The following is a 22,188-nucleotide window of genomic DNA, read 5'->3' on the forward strand; positions in this document are numbered from 1 at the left end:
GATTCCAGGCCTGCTTATTTGCATGCAGTTTTATTTATGTATAAACAAATATGATTTATTAATTCCACGCCTCGACCCAGAGCAAGTTTCCCTAGAATTCTAACTGTGGCAATTTGCCAATTGTATTTGTACCCAAAAATGAAACGCTTGATAAATAATGTTGAACAGTGCCCAGGGAGGCCAGACAAATGTGAATACTTGGATTGTGATTTATATATTTATTTTGGTTGAGATGCATGTTATTGTGTTCGAGTACATGTATGTGAGTGTGTTTGTGGTACATGTTTGTCTAAGGCTTCATGCAGCTGTAATGAGGGATTCAAGCGCCAGAGAGATTTGTGTAAATGAGGAGTGAGCAATTAACAGCAATCAAACTTTTTTTTTGCAGTGTATCTGCAGGTCCAGTGTAAACTGGCTGGTTGCATTTCACAGGTGAATGGACACATTACTACCAAATCCATCACCATGAGGGATGCCTTTGAGGGGAGACACTCAAAGCTAATATCCCGAATGTGCTTTAGAGATCCAAGAGCCCAGTGCACCAATAACATGCTCAGAGCTGCATTCTTCCTCTCAGCTTTGCTTTGTTACTGGAATCTTGAGGCTGTCACACAGAAGTTTGAAGTAATGTTGAGTGAAAGGAGTCCAGGGGCAGTAGACCTGATGCAAGATGTGTTTTTCAGAGTGGACAGCAAGGTTGTGAAGTGTGTAGTTGGCATGGGGTTTTAGTGTGTGAACTGCCTTTAGTATACAATCATGGCCCAAAGTTTTGTCAGTGACATAAATTTTCTGTTTGCAAAGCTTGCTGTTGTTGTGTTCATTTACATTGTTTCTAGATTACTGTCTATTATCTATTGTCATTGTAAATAATTGCTAAAAGCTCCATTGACCAAAAAAATTAACTTTTCACAAAAAAAAAAAAAAAAAAAAAAAAATTCAGTTTTTGGATCCTGACGCAAAATGACCAGCTAACATTAATTGACTAATCATAGTAGCAGCACACGTGAAAGTGTGAATGAGTACCAGTCATCACTATCATAATCATTAGATTGTAAGAGCAGACTGATTTCAATAAAGGAGGGAAGAAGTGCTTCCAATCATTGAGTTCTTATTAGCAATGGTTACCTTCAAATAAACATGTGCAGCCATTAACGCTTTGCACCAAAATGGTCTCACGTGCAAGGAAATTGCTACAGAGAATATTGCACCTGAAAGTGGTGATGGGCAAATGAAGCTTCATGAACCACTAATGGGGCGGTCACACTAGACCAGGGGTAGACAAGTTCGGTCCTAGAGAGCCGCAGACCTGCAGAGTTCAGCTTCAACCCTAATCAAACACACCTGAACAAGCTCATCAATCCATTCAGGATTACTAAAATACCGGCAGGTGAATTTTTTTTTTCCAGGGTTGGAGCTGAACTGTGCAGTGGCACAGTGGTAATGTGAACTGTGACTGCGGCTCTCTAGGACCGAACTTGCCTACCCCTGCACTAGACTTTCAACATGCAAAATATTTTTGGATGCAACTGCGAATATGGGCGGGAGCAGGATGTAACATCAGGCACCAAGGTTTCCCTCAGTTATCAAAACATGGATTCCGATGTGCTTGTACTGTCTTTTGCGACAGCGTCGAAAGTGTCTTATTATATTGTACTCTCTGTCTGTCTCTCTCTAAATAAATATACACACACTAAGCAATAAAAAAATGTTTCATTTATTTTTATAATCTCTGTACAGAGAGGTCACAAAGTGATGTATTGATCTTCAACTGGTCCCACAACATCACGTGATGCGAATTCGCAGGTCAGAGTGTGACCCACCCCCCCCCCCCCCCCCCCCCCCACCCCCACCCCTTAGGCTTTCCTCTGACTCTTTTGGGAAAAGATTTAAAGCTTTGAGAGTGTCGAAAACAGCAGGCAGGTGCAATGATATTACGCCGCACCTAAAAATAGACCCCAGCAACTCTGCAACTACTCTATTTTCAGGCGCTGCGTAATATCATTGCACCTGCCTGCTGTTTTTGACACAAAGTTCCTTGATTATTAGAGAGTATAGTTCCTAGCGATATATCGGCCTAGAAAATCACAACTTTTTATTTTCCATCAGCCTTAGTATATGATGTAACTACAGAAGAGTCAAGTTATAAATAGGAAAACTATTGAAACTCTTTGGTCATTTTTGAGCAAGATGCTTACGATCTAATCAGATTCAATGGTCTATGCTAAGCTAAGCTAAAAATGCTTCTGCCAGACCCGGAGATCGACTGAATGGATTAAAAAACGGTAAAACTGAACTAGGAGAGTTGGAAAATGAGCCTATTTTCAAAAATAGTGGAGTGTTCCTTTAAGTATACCATATAAACCTGTGGAAAAATAATATAGAAATACTGAAGCAGCAAACTTTGCAAAACAAAATTTATGTCACTGAAAATATTGTAATGCCTTTGCAAAATTGTTTTTATTTTATTTTATTTTATTTGTACAAGTATTACAAGATTTGTAATACTTGTATTATAATTATAATTAATTTTTATATTATTTAAATTTACTTGAGACCTTTACTGTGTGTTTAAAATTTTAATTTCACTTTTTCTTTCTCCAGACTAATCAAAACTTGATAAATTGACAAACATGCAACAACATAACTAATAAAAGAAATTGAAAATAAACAAAAACAACAAACAAGGAAAACAGAACAAAATAAAAATAAATAAAAAAATAAAACTAGTATTATTAAAAACTACAATAGTATCTCAATGATAGTATTGTACTTAAATAACACTGGTGTAGTTCATGAAAAATAAAGACATGGACAGTGATTATGTCCCCAAATACATTTGAACCATTAGATGTGGTAATTTAGATATTCCAAGAGCTGCTTGTTTTGAATAAATTAGTATAAGGAGCTCTGTGACTCTTTAATTTTCTTTTCGTAAAAACTGTCTGTCAACCAGAACTGAATAATATGGGGCACAAAAAGCCATTTTGTGCTAGTGTGTTGGATTGTGGTTCTCTTTTCACTGGGTACGCTTGTCTCTTCCTTTTAAATGCTGCAGAAAATGTCACCTCGCTGCCTCTTTTTTGTAGCTGTTCTGTTGTATTCCCTCAGAAGAGTATCTGAAAAGCAGCTTAGCTTGTGTGCGTGAATAATCCATCATTTATTTACATGTTTATTTTTGTGTGTATGTGCGTTGTGCTGTGGGTCATGCACAGGCTCAGCTTGGTAGATAACGCTATTGTTGCAATTTGGGATCCCACCTTTACTAAGCCCTTAAAAGGATTTTCCCCCCGAGGCCTGGGTGGGCAAGAGTGGAAATAAAGCCACAGCGAGCAAATACCACGCCTCTTAGAGAGGAGTGCAGGGGTTCAGCGGCAGGATATGGGGTTCACTTAGGGGCAGAAGGAGGAGAAACAGGCCACTTTCCACCGGGCTCGTAAGGGTCACACTCCTTATTTAAAGAAAGGCGGGAACATAAATGAAAAACAACCATGGGATATATCGGGCGCTGTCTGTAAAGCTGCTCATGCTGAAAATAACAGCAACATTTTGTCACATTTAGCTTCAAACAATGTAAAAAAAAACGGTATGAGTTTTTTGACGGTCACGTTTTAGCACATTTACAACAATATTTGTCAACTTAGAGATATTTTAAATAGTTAAATATAAATATTAAATGTTAAACCTAAATGTTAAATGTTAAATCTAAATGCTAAATCTAAATCTAAATGTTAAATATAAATATAAATGTTAAATCTAAATGTTAAATATAAATCTAAATATAAATGTTAAATCTAAATATAAATGTTAAATCTTAATGTTAAATCTAAATGTTAAATCTAAATCTAAATGTTAAATCCAAAATAAAAGCTCGATGAGGTCAGTGTGTGTTTATAGCATCGTGTAAAATAAGGAACGAATAAAAATCATCTCATCCGAGGAAATTGACTCTTGGACATGTATTATCTTGATAATGACTACCGTATTTTCCGGACTATAAATCACACTTTTTTCATAGTTTGGCTGGTCCTGCGACTTATCAAAATTAATTTGACATGAACCAAGAGAAAACATGACCGTCTACAGCCAAGAGAGGGCGCTCTTTGCTGCTCAATGCTCCTGTAGTTTTTATATTTTTAACTCCACTAATGTTATTTTTTTTATATAGAATTATAAAACCCCAAATCGTTATCTCTATAATATTTTTTCAATTATTTTATGTGATTTTTTTTTCTTGTATAGGATCTCATATGATGAACACGTTACATTTTTATTTACTGTTTTATGACGTTATGATTGTTATTGTTAAATACAACCGTCTTACCCTGATCTTGTATGTTATAAGTTTGCCAATAATAATAAAAAGAGGTACAGGTGCACTACAACCTCATAGCATCACTAACTCCACAGTCCAGTACAGTTTCTCTCAGCAACTCTGCAATGTCTGCACACGTCGAACAGCTGCTCGAAGATCTCACCTTTGGAGAAGACTGATGATTTTATACTCTAAAAATGTAAGTATTACTACTCAACAATGAAGATTACCCCATAATGAACTGCATCCTTTGCCCACACCAACACTTACATGCAATAATAATGATAAATGCCAATCAATAATTATATGCATTTTTTTCCTTAAAATTACATTTTAGTAAAAGAAGCCAAATGTATTTTCTGTCGTGACATAGCTGTACATGAATATACACTAATGCAGTTGATGTGAATGCATCAGTTAATATTTATATTTTATTTACTGACAACAAGAAACATGTTTAAATGATTAAAAGAATGTATAAATGTTAGCATCACAATAAATGCATACATGTACAAGTTAACAACACATGAAACAAAGCTTCATTCAAACTTACTGTTCTAACAATCATGTACTTACAGATGGTGAACCCCACATCTTACTATCATCTCAACACAGCTGTTTTGATTCTGCTGCTGCGCTGTGCTTCACAGTCTCACTCTTCTCAACGGGGATGTCGTTGAGCAACAGGATGAGGAAGACCATGATGTCGGCTCTCTCAACCACACAACCTTGAAGCGAGAGCAGAAGAACACGTGCAGGACAATCTGACTGCTGCTGTGTCTGCTCCAAACAATCGTGTGCCTGCTCTCCACGAGCACCACTACCTTTAAAACATTTACACATAGTTTACAAGTACATGCATTAATTTATTACTTTTGTAGTGGGCTAAACCACTGAACTGGTTCAAAACCAGCAGTATGTCTGTGAGCACGGCTCTTTTCTCCAGGTGGATCAGAGGATTGTAGGCCCCGTAATAAGCGCACTGTCAATGACTTCTGATAAATACTGCATCACATTTTTTGATGATGCTTTTTGAAGCTTCTGAAAGTCAGCCTTCATTGTATAAACAGAAACCAGCAGAACAAACTTTACCAAAATCAAATCCTCTGTGTCTTTTGGTCTTTCTCTAGATGCTCTCGCTGCTCGGGCCACCGATGAGGAAGAGATCACAGCAGCATCTGGTCCTGATGAGAGCTGGTGAGAGCTGGAGTGATGGAGCATCTCATCCATATCTCTGGACCATTTCCGGATGCTGCAGTGGACTTCTCCATCCTCAGTGCACACACCAGTCTGCAGACATTTTCATAACCTACACAAACACACACACAATACAAAAAGTCATAACTTTATTCTTTTGTTTCAGGTATTTCCTTGCTTCCCCTTTCCTTGCAGGTCCTGCTCCACCACAAAAGATCTGCAGCAAATGCACAGAAATCAACAATAAGAAAAGTGCTGTCATAACTCTTTGAAATTACACTAATTAAAATGTTTCATTTATTTTTGTTGTGTACCTACACAAATCCTTGCATGGCAGCATTTCTTCATCAGTCTCTCTTCATCAGATAAACACACGTGTCTCATCTGTCCCTGTAACATCCAGACAAGAGTCAGTCTCCTCTGTGATTTATCTGTGATATACTGCATCTGCATGTTGAGTTAGTAAATGATGTAACTCGCTTTTTATCCAACACAAATGTTCCTAAAATTATCAATATTGCAAATGGACAAATAAAATAGATAACCTGTGTTTAGTTACTGTATGTAGATTTGTTTGATTACATGACTTACATTCATCTAAAGCAGTGTTGACAACAATGAGTGAACTCAGATGCCGGTTTCATGTCTGTTAAATGTGCTCACCTGCAATACTTATCAAAGACTATCCTGTCAGATGATAGAAATTTAGTAATAGTCTTCAAGATGTATATATGGTTTATGTAAATCCACTATTGAGTCGTGTACTTAATGGAGCTCCCCTGTTAGTTATTCATTATAAAACGTGTTTTTACAGCACAATCACAAATATGCTATATTATGTAGTAACAAACAGGGTTTTAGATTAAGCCAGGATCAGGCCATGGCTCAATTAGTCTTGCCTGTGAAACCGGAGGATAGCGTCTTTACACCTTTTGCCAGAGGTGGAAAGAGTACAAAAATATTCTACTCAAGTAAAAGTACCATTACATTAATTAAATTTTACTTAAGTACAAGTAAAAGTACCAGTCTAAAAATCTACTCAAGTAAAAGTAAAAAGTAGCTCATTTAAAATTTAATCAGAGTAAAAATTACTTAGTTACATTTTAACAGTGGGAGGGAGTCAAAAATGGGACAGGCCAAGGTTGTCAAACTCAGTTCCTGGAGGGCCACAGTCCTGCACAGTTTAGATATAACCCTAATTAAACACACCTGATCCAGCTAATCTAATCATTTAGGTTTATTTGAAAACTACATGATATGTGTGCTGGAGCAGGGTTAGAACTAAACTCTGCAGGGCTACGGCCCTCCAGGAACTGAGGGTGTACTCACACTAGGCACGGTTGCCATGAACCGGGCCCGAGTACGATTGTCCCCCCTCCCCACTACCCCTCTGGCCTGCACTCACATAGGGTTTCAGCATTCGTGCCGGAGCACGCTTACGTCATTATGGTGCGACGGTTTCGGGATAAACAGGAAGAGCGGCGCTCTCTGAACACAGTGTCCAGAGTCCATCACTCTGTTTTCATTGTGGATAATTTTGTGTCGTTAGGTCCATGGTGGTCCACAGCCCTCTCACAGCCTGTTGTTAAACAGATGTGTCGCCTTAGTGGCGCGAAAATTTTCACGTAATCGTGCTGCTCGTATGAGGTGGTTTGCAAGGTACCAGCTGAGCTTTTGGAGCGTCGCAAAACCGTGACGCCACCCGTCCTGTTCCGTGCTCCAGCACGGTTAGCGCTCACACTGCATGCGAACCGCGCCCGAGTCCAACTGAACCGTGCTCTGGCCCACCTCTTCCAAGCGGGCCAGGGCCGGCCAATCGAGCCGCGCCTGGGCACGGTACGGAGCACTCACACTAGTCAAACGAACCACGCTTTGGTGGTCAAACGCACTCGGGCACGGTTCAAACTGGCTAGTGTGAGTACACCCTGAGTTTGACACCCCTGGGATAGGTCTATTAATCTCAAACTTGTTGTTTTTAATTAAAGGAATCAGTTATTTAGAATAATAAAACATTTGGGCTGTTACCAGGCAAATCAGTATCAACAAACTCATCTTTAAATGCAGAGGAAATGCAGAAGATTCATTGGAAGTGGCATTTAGATGTATTACACTGTTTAGTGCAGGACAAGAATGCATTTAACCTGCAGTTACAAATGCATGAATAATGTTTTGATATACAAGACATAAAATGTTGAATACTCATTTGAAATGATAAGAAATTAATTATTTAAAAAAATCAAAAGATACTTTAAATGTGAAATTAAAATGGCCAGTATGTGTCAGCAAGTCACTGTTAATAAGCGAGTCATTGCGATTGAACCGAATCATTTAAACGGTTGATTCATTCAGGAACGAAACACTGTCACGTTGCACAGAGACACAAAACTGTGCTTTGGTGGCTGTGTTTGGAATTATTTTCTGTTGTAGAAATAGAGCTAAAAAAGGCAATATGGTGTCTAAAACGCAAGTATCTGAATTAACTTGTTTACTGAACTGTTATGTATATATTCATGATGATTTTTGGAGGAAAAGATGGCATTCTTTGTGTGATTTTGATTTAATATATGAAATTATATAAATATGTGAATTTTCTGCCCCTATATCTTCAATTTTGTGATCATTCTAAATGCATTTTAGGAGACTGAATCACACAGTGAAAGAACTACGTCATTAAAACAAAAATAGCACACTCCTCACCACTGTCTTTTTGGCTAATTTGTGCAAAACCTCTTGCTAAAATGTCAAAGCTTCATTTTAACCACCAATGCAACGATGCAATTATTTAGCTTACTTCTACATTCTTGCGAAGGGTTGATGTCTTGTTGAGATTTTATAAGCTGCTAGTTTGGTCTTCCTAAGCAAGTACAGCTTACACTGCATAATAGAGCATACATATGGCCAGAGGTTCACTTCATTTCCTTCGAGTTCAACTTCAGAATATGACGGGGTTTCGTTTTCAGTGGTGTCTGCACCACTAACGCCTGTTTTGTCCGTCTGCATCTTTCTTGTGATTTTAGCGCCAGTTTGCCCTCCTGCCCATTATTTACTGCCGTAGTTTCCAGGGAGCATTTATTTTTTTATTTTTATTTTTTTTTACTCAGCAATTAATGTGTTTTAAAATGTAGCGAAGTACAATACTTCAAACAAAATATACTTAAGTAAAAGTAAAATTACAGATTTAAAAAATTACTTTAAAAAGTATTAGTACACAAAAAAGCTACTCAATTACAGTAACGCGAGTAAATGTAATTCGTTACTTTCCACCTCTGCCTTTTGCTTATATGTTGCTGACTTTACACCTTAGATTTAATAGATTATTAACTCCAAAATCAATACCACTGTATGAAAATAACTTGTACTCTTAAATTTAAATAATTATTTTGTGAAAAAAATATATTCTCACCATTGTAACTCACAGCAAGCCGTCATATTCGTCTTCTTCCCAGTTTAACGGCGGTTGGCATCCAGCTTATTGGTGCAATACCGCCCTCTTCTGTTCCGGAGTGTGGATCAGATAATAAAACTAAACGTACACATCACTCACATTGTTCCCTAACATTAATATCTACATACACTAGCGTACTCTTCAAATACAGTTTCTCCAAACGTGTTTATTACTTTAGGTAGTCATTATCAAGATAATCCATGTCCAAGAGTCAATTTCCTCGGATGAGATGATTTTTATTCGTTCCTTATTTAACACAATGCTATAAACACACACTGACCTCATCGAGCTTTTATTTTGGCACTTCCGGCATTTTGAATTTGCATATTAGCTAAATATTTAGTTTCAACAGAAACATTTAGATTCAACATTTAGATTTAGATTTAACATTTAGATTTTACATTTAGATTTAGATTTAGATTTAACATTTAGATTGAACATTTAGATTTAGCATTTAGATTTAGATTTAACATTTAGATTTAACATTTTACACCTTAGATTTAACATTTAGATTTAACATGTAGATTTAGATTTAACATTTAGATTTAGATTTAGCATTTAGATTTAGCATTTAGATTTAACATTTAACATTTAGGTCTAACATTTAATATTTATATTTAACTATTTAAAATATCTCTAAGTTGACAAATATTGTTGTAAATGTGCTAAAAAGTGACCGTCAAAAATTCATAAAGTTTTTTAAACATTGTTTGAAGCTAAATGTGACAAAATGTTGCTGTTATTTTCAGCATGAGCAGCTTTACAAACGGCACCCGATAGGGATACAGCGTGACTGATTCTGATTAGATATCATTCCCTAGATGTGATGCCCTCAGCTTAGCTTTCCTCTACTTTTAAAGTCACCATGCTTTAATCTGAAGAGAAAGTGTGTGAGAAACATATATTAAAGAGATATAGAGATCCCTCCACCCTTGCAGTTAAGATCTAGATGAACATTGCACGCACCAATTTACATTACAAAAATGATTACCTTTATTTAGTAAAGTTGGATTAAATTGATTTAGACTTTTACATTGTTAGAAAATATTTCTGTTTTAAATTAAGAAAGAATCCTGAGATAAACTGTACTGTGGTTTCTACTAAAATAATATATTTTTTCAACATAAAAACATAAAACATAAAAATATGCAATGTTTCTTGGGCCCCAAATGAGCATATTATAACGATTTCTAAAGGATCATGTTGCACTGAAGACTGGAGTAATGGCTGCTGAAAATTGAGCTCTGCCCTCACAGAAGTAAAGTACAATTTAAATTGAAATAATATTTGACAATATTACTGTTTTTGCTTTTTTATTGAACAAATAAATTCAGCCTTGGAGTGATTTCTTTCAAAAACATAAACAATCTCACAAACCACATTACTTTATTACTTGCGTGCTTCAGTGATGCAGTAGATGGGACATTTTCTGTGAGTAACAATTAAAAATTTCACCTGTTCCTTAAAGAGACATGTCAGATTGCTTCAGACAACTTGTATGGATTGAAGTGTGGATTATTATTTTTATTTTTTATTTCACATTTTTGGTCCATTTAAAGCCAGTTCCTCCAATCAAGTAAAATAGAGAATTTTTACTTTTGTGTTGAACTTTTACTTGTTGGTTTAAAGTGTTGGCCAAACTGTGTTTGGATACTCCGTGATGTTTTCTGCAGTCCATTCTGCCCTGTCTCTGCTGTTTGTTGTGTTTTCTGTAGTGATGGTGTGACCTGACACCTTTAACAGCAGCCAGTTTCCAGACTATAAAATATCCTTTCTTCTTATTTATTTTACACAGCTTATTAGTGTGTGCTAAAAATAATTGGGAGGAAATTACAAGCAGAGGCCTCCCATTCCCTTCTGGCACTTTCTGTGACAGAGCCCTTAAGACCAAATAATTCAGGCTATAAATTAACAAAGCCTGTATGTTTTATTATATGTGTGCAGTTTTATGGATCGCTAACTCTCTTCCCAGTGTAAACTCTCCTTCAGTGAGGCTTTGTGGGGGGGTCTGCATCTACAGCTGGGTGTTTAAATGATGTCTAGACTTGAACACAGAATTCCACTCTCCTCCCCGGATCTGACTCATGGTAGATGGATGTGGATCGAAACTGATGGACCATTAACCTCCCACTGAGATTCCCAGACAGTGCTGCATAGCGAGATGAAGAACAGTCTCTCTCTCTTTCAGCACTTTTTATTGGCAGGAATCGAGAACATAAACCACTTGAAAAGCAATCTGATCACTTGATATATTGGCAGGGATAGACAGAACTGACTGAACACTAAACAAATACAGCTTTTGTTTATCAGCTCTGAGGGGCTTTTTTTCAAAAGGAGCCGACATTGATAGTTCTGCCTGCACCACCAGTCCCTGCATCTTCATTGCGTGTCTAAATCTCTTCCATCTATTTCCAGTTACTTATCCCAGCATGCACAAGGTATTCTGCCTCAGTCAAATTGTTTAGTTCTGATATTAATCTATCGCTACACAGTTAATTCTTCATGGAATGCTTGAAGACACTTGCTGCATTCCTGAATTCCTACTGGCAAACAAGCAACAGGTGCCAACACAAAAAGCTGATTCCTACAAACACTACCTGCCTAATTTAGTGCCAGTTTACCTAACAAAATTATGAAAATGTAAGGCTGGCGTTGGTGCTGGATACTAAGGAAAATGATGCACAGTGCCAGCTCCAACAGATGGTGCCATGCTCTTTCCTCTTAGGTCAGTTTATTTAGTTATATCTGAATTGCATATCACAGTAAAGGCCTATTCATATCAAGAACAAAAGCTATAATGATGTAATCCATCATTAAGACTTTCATAACTTCAAATTTTTGTTACAAAAAAGTTGTTACCTCTGAATCAGGAGAGAAATATGCACATAACAAGCATCGTTTACAAGTGGAAAGAGTCTAAAACAGTACTAAAAGAATATTGGGATTGTTTTATTAGCTGCTAGGATTGATTCTGACTGCACCCATTCATGGTAAAGGATCCATTAGTGAGCAAATTTGTCCCAATACAACTAATTAATCTACATCTTGGATGGCCGATGGCTTTAAAGATGTCCTAACTCAGAGATTTCAAAAAGGTTAGAGGCAGAAATTACATTTCCTCATTTGTGCTCATTTGAAGCCCCAGTCAGCTCGTAGTTCAGCTCTAGAACGCTGGACAGCTCCATCAGTGCAGATGATGGTCCCAGCTAATTTCAGCATCACTCAGTGGACAGCAACCATATGGAAATGACATCTTCAGGAAACATGATATAAACTACAGGACAAAAACATTCTAATATCTGAAATACATGTATTCATTTAAATGACATGCACTGAATTGATTTGAAATGTTTTTAAATAATTTCTTATATTCGCCAAGGCTACATTTATTTGATAAAAAAAATCAGTAAAAACAGAAATATTATGCTAAATAATTGCATTTAAAAATACCTGTTTTTTATTAACATATTTTAAAATGTAATTTATTTCTGTGATGGGAAAGCTGAAATATGATAACTTGGTGCTTGTATTAAGACTTGAATAAGACTTGTATTACTTTAATACATTAATAAGACTTTATTTTTTAATACATACCTGTACAGTATTTACTCTAAAAATCATCACACAAAAGGAATAATAATAAAAAAAGCTTGCAGACTCTTGTTGGCCCCTGTGCAATTGTTGAATTTCATTCTGAGCCCTTTATTTTTTTTTACGTTTTTTTTTTTTTAATTATCAATCATTAAAATTCTGTCAGAGCAAGTCTGCATTCAAGCATTTACAGCCTAAATTATTATTTGTTTGATTACTGTAAATCAATCATCAATCATACTGGGTAGAGTCATTGGGAGGTGTCCTTATGGATTCCTAAAGGATCTTAAGACTCAGAATATAGAAAATCTGTGTGCACCTGCTCTTCTCCTTTTCTCTGGCATGGACTCACTTGTACAAACAGATATGGTATATGTGGATGTGATTAATCACTGAAACTGCATAATAGGAAACGTCTGACCTCCATGCTGAATGGCAGCAGATATGTTATGTGGCCAAGGTGAGAATTTCTTTTTCTTTTTTTACTTGGACTTTTCACTGAAGCTAAAAACAGCAAAAAGTGGTGTCAAATTTGGGTTCTCCCAGGAGCTTCAAATTCCCCCCAGTTTGTATGAAATTGCCACTTTCAAGGCTAAACAAATCTAGAAATGACTGTGGCTGTCGCTGCCACCTGGATGCAAGCCCAATTTCCCAAACTACACTTAGACATTCCTCTGCACACAGACTTTTGAGTATTGATCTTGGATTGGTCTGGTAACCCATGGGCTTTCTCTCATAAGGACAGTCTGTCCAGCTTCAGGCCTTAATCCAGGAAAACTCACATCCAGGACTGTTGCAATCTGGCCCATGAGCTAAAGCTTCATGTTTGTGAGGGATTTTGTCTGTATGAGTAAATGTAATTTGCCACATTCATGGCCTTACATCCTTCTTTAAGTACTTAGAAGATTAACAATCTGCTCCTGAGTTCAAAATGAATGACTGCTTTCACAGTCTTATGTTTACTGGCCTCTCTTTCTCAATGTCGGCCAAGCAGAAATATTGCACTTACAATATTGTTTCACACTTTTAGTTGTATCACTTCAGCCAGGCTGAAAGAAATGGCAAGGCCTGCTGTCTTGCTTCATCATGTTTGTGTAGAGTTTGTCTATTTTTTTCAACCCCCCAACCCCCCCCCCCCCCCCCCCCCCCAGTGATTATGGCTTAGGAATTGCTCCAAATGGACTGTGTGCTGTGCCAGGCCTGTTCTTAGCTGTATTGACATGTTTCCAAATGGAAGCGGGTAAGCTGACAATGCACTACAACAGATGAGACTGAGTGCTCATCGCAGAGACTGAGAGTTTAAGTGCAGCAGTAGAAGTGAACCTCTTACCAATGAGTAAAATAATCTCTGGGAGAAAATTGCTCTCAATAGAGTCTTTTGGCTGAATGGATCTGAGAGAATTTTGTTTAGTAGAAGATCGGTCAGGGTTTTTTTTTTTTTTTTTTTTTTTTTTTTTAAGAAATGTTTTTTTATTGTGAATTAAGTCTTTTTTTTTTTTTTTTTTTTTGAAAGTTTTGGAATGTAATTTTAAAAGTATTTCACAATAAGATAACATTACCATATACATTAATGTCTTACCATGTTTACTGTAGTAATTTTACTAAGTAGTTGTAATGAACAGTAATAATAAATATTTTATGATGTATATTACTCATTACATTGAATTATTGTTACATTTTGTTTATTATTCCTTGCATTATTTTACGATACACAAATATAATTATGTAATTCATATTTATATTTATTCAAATTTATTATAATTATATCGGTTAATGGAAATAGATTATCTGATATTATGGCACAATTTCAGTAAAGTATATAAATATTAATATACCAACCTACATTAAATCTACGCAAGAGTATGTGTGAACCCGCCAATATATTTATTGTGTTTAAACACGCGTATGAAAGACTGCATTACTGTACTGTGTAAAAACAGAATCACAATGCTCAAAAAATGAAATTCCCCTAAAAAAATTCAATTCATTTGAAATTCAGGTCCTGAATGAATGTCCACAATAAATAATTCCACATGATAAAAAGAAAACTTCAAAAAGATTGGTATTGGTAATCATATCTGCAGATACTGCTTCTTGTGAAGCATTACTTTTCAACACAATAGTTTTCTTGTAGCCTTGTTCACCAGATGTGGATATCAACACAGGTTCACCTTCCTTGTCAAGACTGTTAAGAAACACCTGTGTTTGTTTGCTTTATCCCTGAGCTGCATAATTCTCTGTCATTCATTTTTAGGATTTGGGGCGGAGGGCACCATTTAAATAAAGACAATAAAACAAGGCAAAACAAAACAGAAGATCACAAACAACAGCTAAAAGAGAGCACATACACATATTCACATGCGACATGCACAGTTTAGCATTTCAGATTTGTTCACTGAAATCACAATTTAGGCAAAGCTGATTTATGGCTTAGGGAACATCTGGAAAACATGATGGAAGTGGCCAAGAAGTTTCTAATCAGGAGAGCCAGGAATACAGGCTTTAGATTGAAGATATGGACACTGACAATGAAGAAAAGACAGTAAGTGCTCATCTTCAAGTGAATGACATTAGACACTGCTCTGATGAGGCTCTTAGCGCCATCATGCATGAACTTGGATTACTGTACCTAATTGTATTAATGCTTTTTAACATTTGCAGAGATAGAAGGTCAATGTAAATGTTTCAAAGACCACTATAATCGGCAGAAAATCTTTCTGTATTTCAGAGACCACACAACTCTCATCCATTCCACTGAGGTCTGACTTGTGGTTGCTGCAGGTGTTTTTCGTGTGCGTTTGAAACAGAGTGACACGTGCCTTATTAGCTTGGTTATCACTGTAATTGGCTTGGTTATGCAGAGTGTGTTAGCTTGTCTGATGGGACCATATGTCCATGCTCTCATGCCGCTATCAAAAACTATGCAAAATAACAAAGGGAAGCATTTGATAATAATCAAACTTGCATGGTACTCATTGATCAATTACAGAACTGTAATAACATACTAAAGCACACTGACATGGCTAAAATCAATTATCACTGCTCCTGTCAATCACATCAGCAAGACTCTGAGTGCACAGAGAGAATAAGTAATGGTGACTCTGTGGATGACCCGATCACATGGTCTTGGTGGAGACATTTATAATCTACTTAATATTGCCTATGATGTTTGTGCTGCTACTCAAATATGTAGCACCACATTTGCTGTTTCCAATAAACAAATTCATCATTGAGACATTTTCAACTTTAATCCATTGTCTCTGTGAAAATATGAGTCCTCTATCAATTATATTCTTGTCTCCAGAAAAAAAGTTAAAGTAATCATGAGAGAAGAAAAAAAAAACTGTTTACAAGTAAAAACAATCCTAACCAGTTCTAAACAAATATGTTGGTGGATTTTGATGTGAGACGACAACAGGTCTTGGACTTTTAGGAAGTGTTACTATATATTATGGATTATATTTCAACTGGAAGCAACATCTTAAACTTAAAACTATCTCCAATTCTTAAAATATATATATATATATATATATATATATATATATATATATATATATATATATATATATATATATATATCTACAATTCTGTTCTGATGAAGGAGCAGGTACATTTTGAGGAAATTTTAATTTTAATTGAACTGTTCCTTTAACAGATTTGGACCATTGCAAATTGTAAGCACCTCATTCTAATCCTAATTCTAATCCTAATTCTAATCTAATTCTATTTTTTTATTTATTTTTTTTAGAAAAGGAGGGACAACTTTCATAGTAATCAACAATATACCAAAGTGTTATAAATCAGCTGAACTTAACTATACGTAATATTAATTTAAAAGGACAAAAAAAATAAATAAATAAATAAATAAATAAATAAATAATTCTGCCACCTGTCCAAGATGATCTTCAAAAATTTACATTTTGTGCTACACAGACAGAAGAAAAGTCACACCGGTCTGGAACATCATGAGTGTGAGTAAATGATGACAAGATTTTCATTTTTGGGTGAACTGTCCCTTTACAGATTAATGAAACATTTTGAGTTGCTGCAGTAGAAGGCCTTACCCAATTCCTGGTTAAATAATTCTGCAGTTTCAGGGACAGACACTTCTCGTGATGAGTGTCTTCCGATGTTTACGTTATGAGAGATGGTGTCTTTGTTCCCCATCCCTGTCAATCTTATGCTGAGCTATGGCAGGCCCTGTGCTGATAGCGTCTCAGCTTTTTATTAAAGCAGTGCTGATGGCACCGAGCTTGTGCATACAGGAGAGCACAGTCTCTGCAAATGCTTTTGTAAGTGCAGTCAAATAAAAGGGTGTCGGGTCATGACTCATGGTTGAGCAAAGCGCAGGTGTGCATCACCCACCTAATATTCAAATGAATCTTAATGTGATCCTGTAAATGTGATTTGAAGTGTTTGCTGTATTTATATTAAAAGTTTCTGCTTGATAGAGAGCTACTAACAAGAACATACTTAATTCTAAATATATTCTTTAAAAAAAAAATGTTACTATATGATGGAAATTGTATTTATTTATGATTAAGCTTGTGGTTACTCTTTCAACTAAACAAAGGATGTTAAAATGTCCTGTGTGATAAAACGGAATAGATCTATTGATGAACAATGTCAATGAGATATTTGCTGTTGTGAGAGAGGTCAATTCTTGTGAAAGTAAGGAACAGATGCCGGAGATATATAGATGTTGGGAAACATTGAGCCGAGTTATCAAGAGATTTGAGAGAAGAGCCTGATGGTGCTCCTGATACTCTCTGAATTGTGTGCTTTGAGTGACATACTGATCCTCATCCACTTCCTGTGTGCCTTGCTAAAGGGACAGAAATACTGAGCAATCTTAAACCTTCAGCACTCAACTATGATGACCATACCAATACATTCAAGCAAGAATATCTGAAGAAAGATTACTTCTGATTGATAAGGGGGGAAAAGGGCCTTTGCATGTTGTTTATATTGTTTATAATATATCTTAGTATTTATTTTGATTAGCTCCTAGTATCATATTTTGTAATAGATGCCAATACTATTCTTAATATACTATAAAATCTTAATTTATTTATGATTATTTATAGTTGACCCAAATATTAATATTCTGTCATCATTCACTCACCCTCATGTTGTTCCAAACATCAAACTTCAAACATCTTTCATGGATCACAAAATAATATATAATGAAAAAGTATAGGTCCTTGGGTGTTTTTTATTGCACCCGCACACCATTTTACATAAAAGCATAGGTTCACAATGGCTCAAAATGGGGTCAAAAGGTTTGTTAAATATAGGTGTCTTCCTGTACATCTTTCTGCTGCTGTCTCTCTGTTCTGTACACACTCAACACTTGTGCCGATAGGAGGTGAGGAGAAAGTTATTACCGATAGAGGCCTGTGTAGGGCACCATCACGGCCGAGACCACTCAACCAGCACCTCGTTATTTGTCCTCCTCCACACACACACACACACGCACACACACACACACACACACACACACACACACACACACACACACACACACACACACACACACACACACACACACACACACACACACACACACACACACACACACACACAAGCATACACAATGTACCATGCTCTCAGAGACAATGTGGCTTGTTGCTCAGCGTGCCAGTGGTAAATAGGATTTCTGAGGCTGGAGCTGTACAGTGCTGTTCTGAGCATTTGGTATTCTTCTTACATCACAGACATCTGTTCACATCCTCTTCTTGCTGACCTCTGCTTCTGTGTTCTTAGCCTGATCTCTCACACACTCATTTCAACCTTTATTTGAGCACATATCTTTGAGATGTTCTTTTCCTCAGCACTCTCTTTACAACTGAGAATTTGGAGGTCCCCTTTTATGTACAAATAACATTCGCTCTATTAAAAAAAAATAAGTAGCACCACAAACGCGTTGCCTGACAGTTTGATTCATTGCCTGTTTTTGAAGGCATTCGATGGTGAGACATAAAAATGCTCAGCACACAGAGACTGTGTTGACAGAGCTGATAAAAGCAGGACTGCGGACCAGCTATGATGAAGCGGTAAAGGCAATTACATTAGAGCTCCATTATAAAGCCACGACAGCAACACGAGAGAGCCTTTGTGTAGCTACTTATCTCCACGAACCTCAATGAAGTGAAACCCAACACTGAGAGTTTGTTTTGATGAGGAAGGCCACGGAGAGGCCTTCTTCCTCTAGCCCGACATGTGGCATTTGCTGTTTTTATTTGCTTCTTTTTTGGATTTGATTGATGTGATGTAATTAACTGGGAATGGATTGGGTGGGTACTGGCAGGTATATTGCCAGCGTGAGTTGATCCTCCAGTGGCTTGACTGGGAGAAAATTTTCAGAGAAGTCCATGGTGATTTAATTGGCCATTTAGTGAATGCTATGACAGGCCCTTTCCCGAGAAACTTATGATTAACGCTTCTGACTGGTGCGTAATAGTTGACATTCAGTGTTCTCTTTGCACCTCAGTGAACGCTCAAAGGATTTATATCCCTGTTTGCACTTTCAAGCCAGTGTAGAATCTTAATCAGATACACTGGAGTTTTATTTTCAGTTTGAGATCAGTTTAATATTGTAACATTTAAAAGTGATGCCACTTTTTATGTTAAAAAATGACATAATTTGGCTCTGTGTTGCCTTTCAAACATTGATCTGGTTGTTTGAGCAGCTGTTCAAAATAACAGTTAATGGTTTGCAGTGTTTCCCTTGACATTATATTTGGGGGATGGGGATTGTTTCAGACAACTGTGATTATTGAGCTTTTCATAGAGCATAAGAGGTAGTCATACACCAAAATAAACAGGAGAGTACCAGTTTGGTTTTCATGCACTGTATATCCTATATCATCTGAAGCCATTCCATATCTTAATGTGCGGGTCAGGATTCTATTTACATTGTTAAATTTAAGTTTACAGATATTGATCTTCCTTCTGCTGCAACTGTCAGTTATTCTCAGCTCAGCATTCAAACAGGACATCGCGTTCAGTTATGACAGCATGGTAAAACTCTCTTTCCAAGATGATATATTAATATTATAATACTTAAGGTATAGATAAAGGTCTATAAAGGGATTCACATAAAATGACATCTTGCTGGAGTTCATTGCTCTCTCATTTTTCTTCTCTTCATTTGTGGAGTGCAGCGTGCTGTGAATTATGTTGCTTTGAGCACATTACTCTGCACCATGGATGTCCATAAGAGCTTTGTGCTGCTCTGTTTGAAGCGCTTCACTGTATCAAAGTTTTGCACACAGAAAGATTATTAAAAGCTTTTATTTTTCTCATGATTTATATCTCATTTTCATGAATGTATTTTGTAAGAATACAAATAGTTAACAGAATATATATATATATATATATATATATATATATATATATATATATATATATATATATATATATATATATATATATATATATATATATAAAGATATTGTCTTTACTGCTAAATTATAGAGTCAACTAGTTTAATTTCATAGCTTATATATTTTAATTCAAATGTGGTTTTTCAGTGTAATGAGAAAGTGAGTATTTAGTGGATTGTGTTTAACAAAGGGTTAAAAAAAGAGTGACCATTAGTTCCACAAACACAGTATTGATATTATATAGTGGTGTAAAAAAATCGTACGTGGTACGGAAATCGTCCTGCATCGTTGGTGCTGGATCTGAATGATACTATGACTGATTCCTGATTTAAGTGATTAAATTTGCCTGAAGGATGATAAAACTTCAAAAGACAAAAATAAATACATAAATAAAATATCTATTTTACTATGTCTTACGAGCACCGAAATAAAATAGAAACTTGGAGAGGGGCTCCTGAATTTGAACTGAGATAATTGCTATTTTATTGCTATTTTAGTGACGATAAAATAACCTGAAATTCAATATAATTAAATTTGAACACAGAAAGAATCATCAAGAGAAACGTTGTTTAAATCTTCAAATTACACGTACATTGTTTACAACCACCCCCTCCCTCAAAAAAAAAATACAATAAAAGTGAGAGTAAACATTTTTATATTGTTACAAAAAATGATTTATTTTTACAAAAACTATTTTAAATGAGTATTCATAATTTTCTGTTTATCAAAGAATCATGAAATATTAAAATAAAAATAGTTTCCATAAACATTATGCATCACAACTGTTTTCAAAATTGGTAAGAAGAAATGTTTCTTCCAATGGAACTTCCTCTGGGGTGTGACTATTTCAATTCAAATTCCATCTCATAAATTAAAAGGGAGACAATTCTTAAATTTGCCTAGTCCTCCAAGTAACCTTCACGAGAAACCTAGTGACCAACTAGCAATCACTTAGAAAAGCTAAGCAATGGCTTTGCAACTCCAACCTCATAGTATTAAGTTTTAAACTGTAGTGTTCCTGTAGCTCAATTGGTAAAGCGCAAGCGCAAGGTTGGGGTTGGTGGTTTGTATCACCGGGAACACATGATAGGTAAAAATTGATAGCCTGAATGCACTGTAAGTCGCTTTGGATAAAAGCATCTGCTAAATGCATAAATTTAATTTAATTTAAACTGGCCTGTACCTCATTATTTTTCCAGTTTTGGTCCAGTAGTGATACGCAACCTGCACCCTTTTAAAAAATAACTTAAGTGCAAGGGCCCTCAAAGATATCGTTTCCCGTGCAAACCTGTTGCAACATGAACTGATTTCATTAACTCAACTCTTTAGATGGACTTGAATTGAGTTTTGAACTATAAAGCAGAAAAGTCACTGATATATGGGGAGGAACGGTAAAGTGTGAAATGTGTGCGAAACGAATGGTCTGTGGGGTGTGATCTCTCATTTCTCATTAACACCAGCTGAATGTACCGGGATGGGTGTACCATACTGCTCCTCCCACAAGACTTGGCATGTTGCACATTATCACCTGGACGTCACCTCTCCTCACCTATTCTCCTGTACTTCACATAGAGAAGTAATTTAACTTCCTCATTTTATGGGGTCACAATGTGCTACCTGGCTGATCCAGATAAACAAAATCCTAGTAAAAAGTATTGGTTACTCAGTCTTGTTTGCAAAAAAAGGAGGGAGATAGAGAAAGAGAGAGTATGACATTTACATACAGATGTCAGGAGTGCCAGAACTGTACTGCTGCTGTATGATTACGTAAAAGGTTACTATTAAACCTCTAAAGCAGCTGCTTTCTTATCTAAATTATAAAGAGGCTCTGACTCAATAATTTTACATTGTGATTAGGTTTAGAAAGCTCTTCTCTAGATCCACAGTGCCATTTTGAGTATTCATTCAAATCAGTTGCCTTTTGAAATTGTAGTTCGTTTAAATCTGTAGATGGTCATTGCAGTCACGTTAAAATCACATGGTACATAATTTAATATAAATCAAAGAAATAAAAACTCTTGGTAAAGAAGTTTTAATTAAACAAATTGTATATGCTATATTTTATGGTTTATATTTATTTATTTATTTTTATTTTATTATTTATAGCACAAGTAGGCTACAACTTTCCCTCTAAAATGTGACCTTGTCTGTGAAATCCAGGCTAAAATCTCAAAATGAGATAACAAGCACCAAAGTTTGATTTTAACCATTAATTTCACTTTGATTTCAATCTTTGACATGGCCTTACTCGGTCA

This window comes from Carassius carassius, chromosome 25, assembly GCF_963082965.1.
Source record: "Carassius carassius chromosome 25, fCarCar2.1, whole genome shotgun sequence".
In the NCBI taxonomy this organism is placed as follows: Eukaryota; Metazoa; Chordata; class Actinopteri; order Cypriniformes; family Cyprinidae; genus Carassius; species Carassius carassius.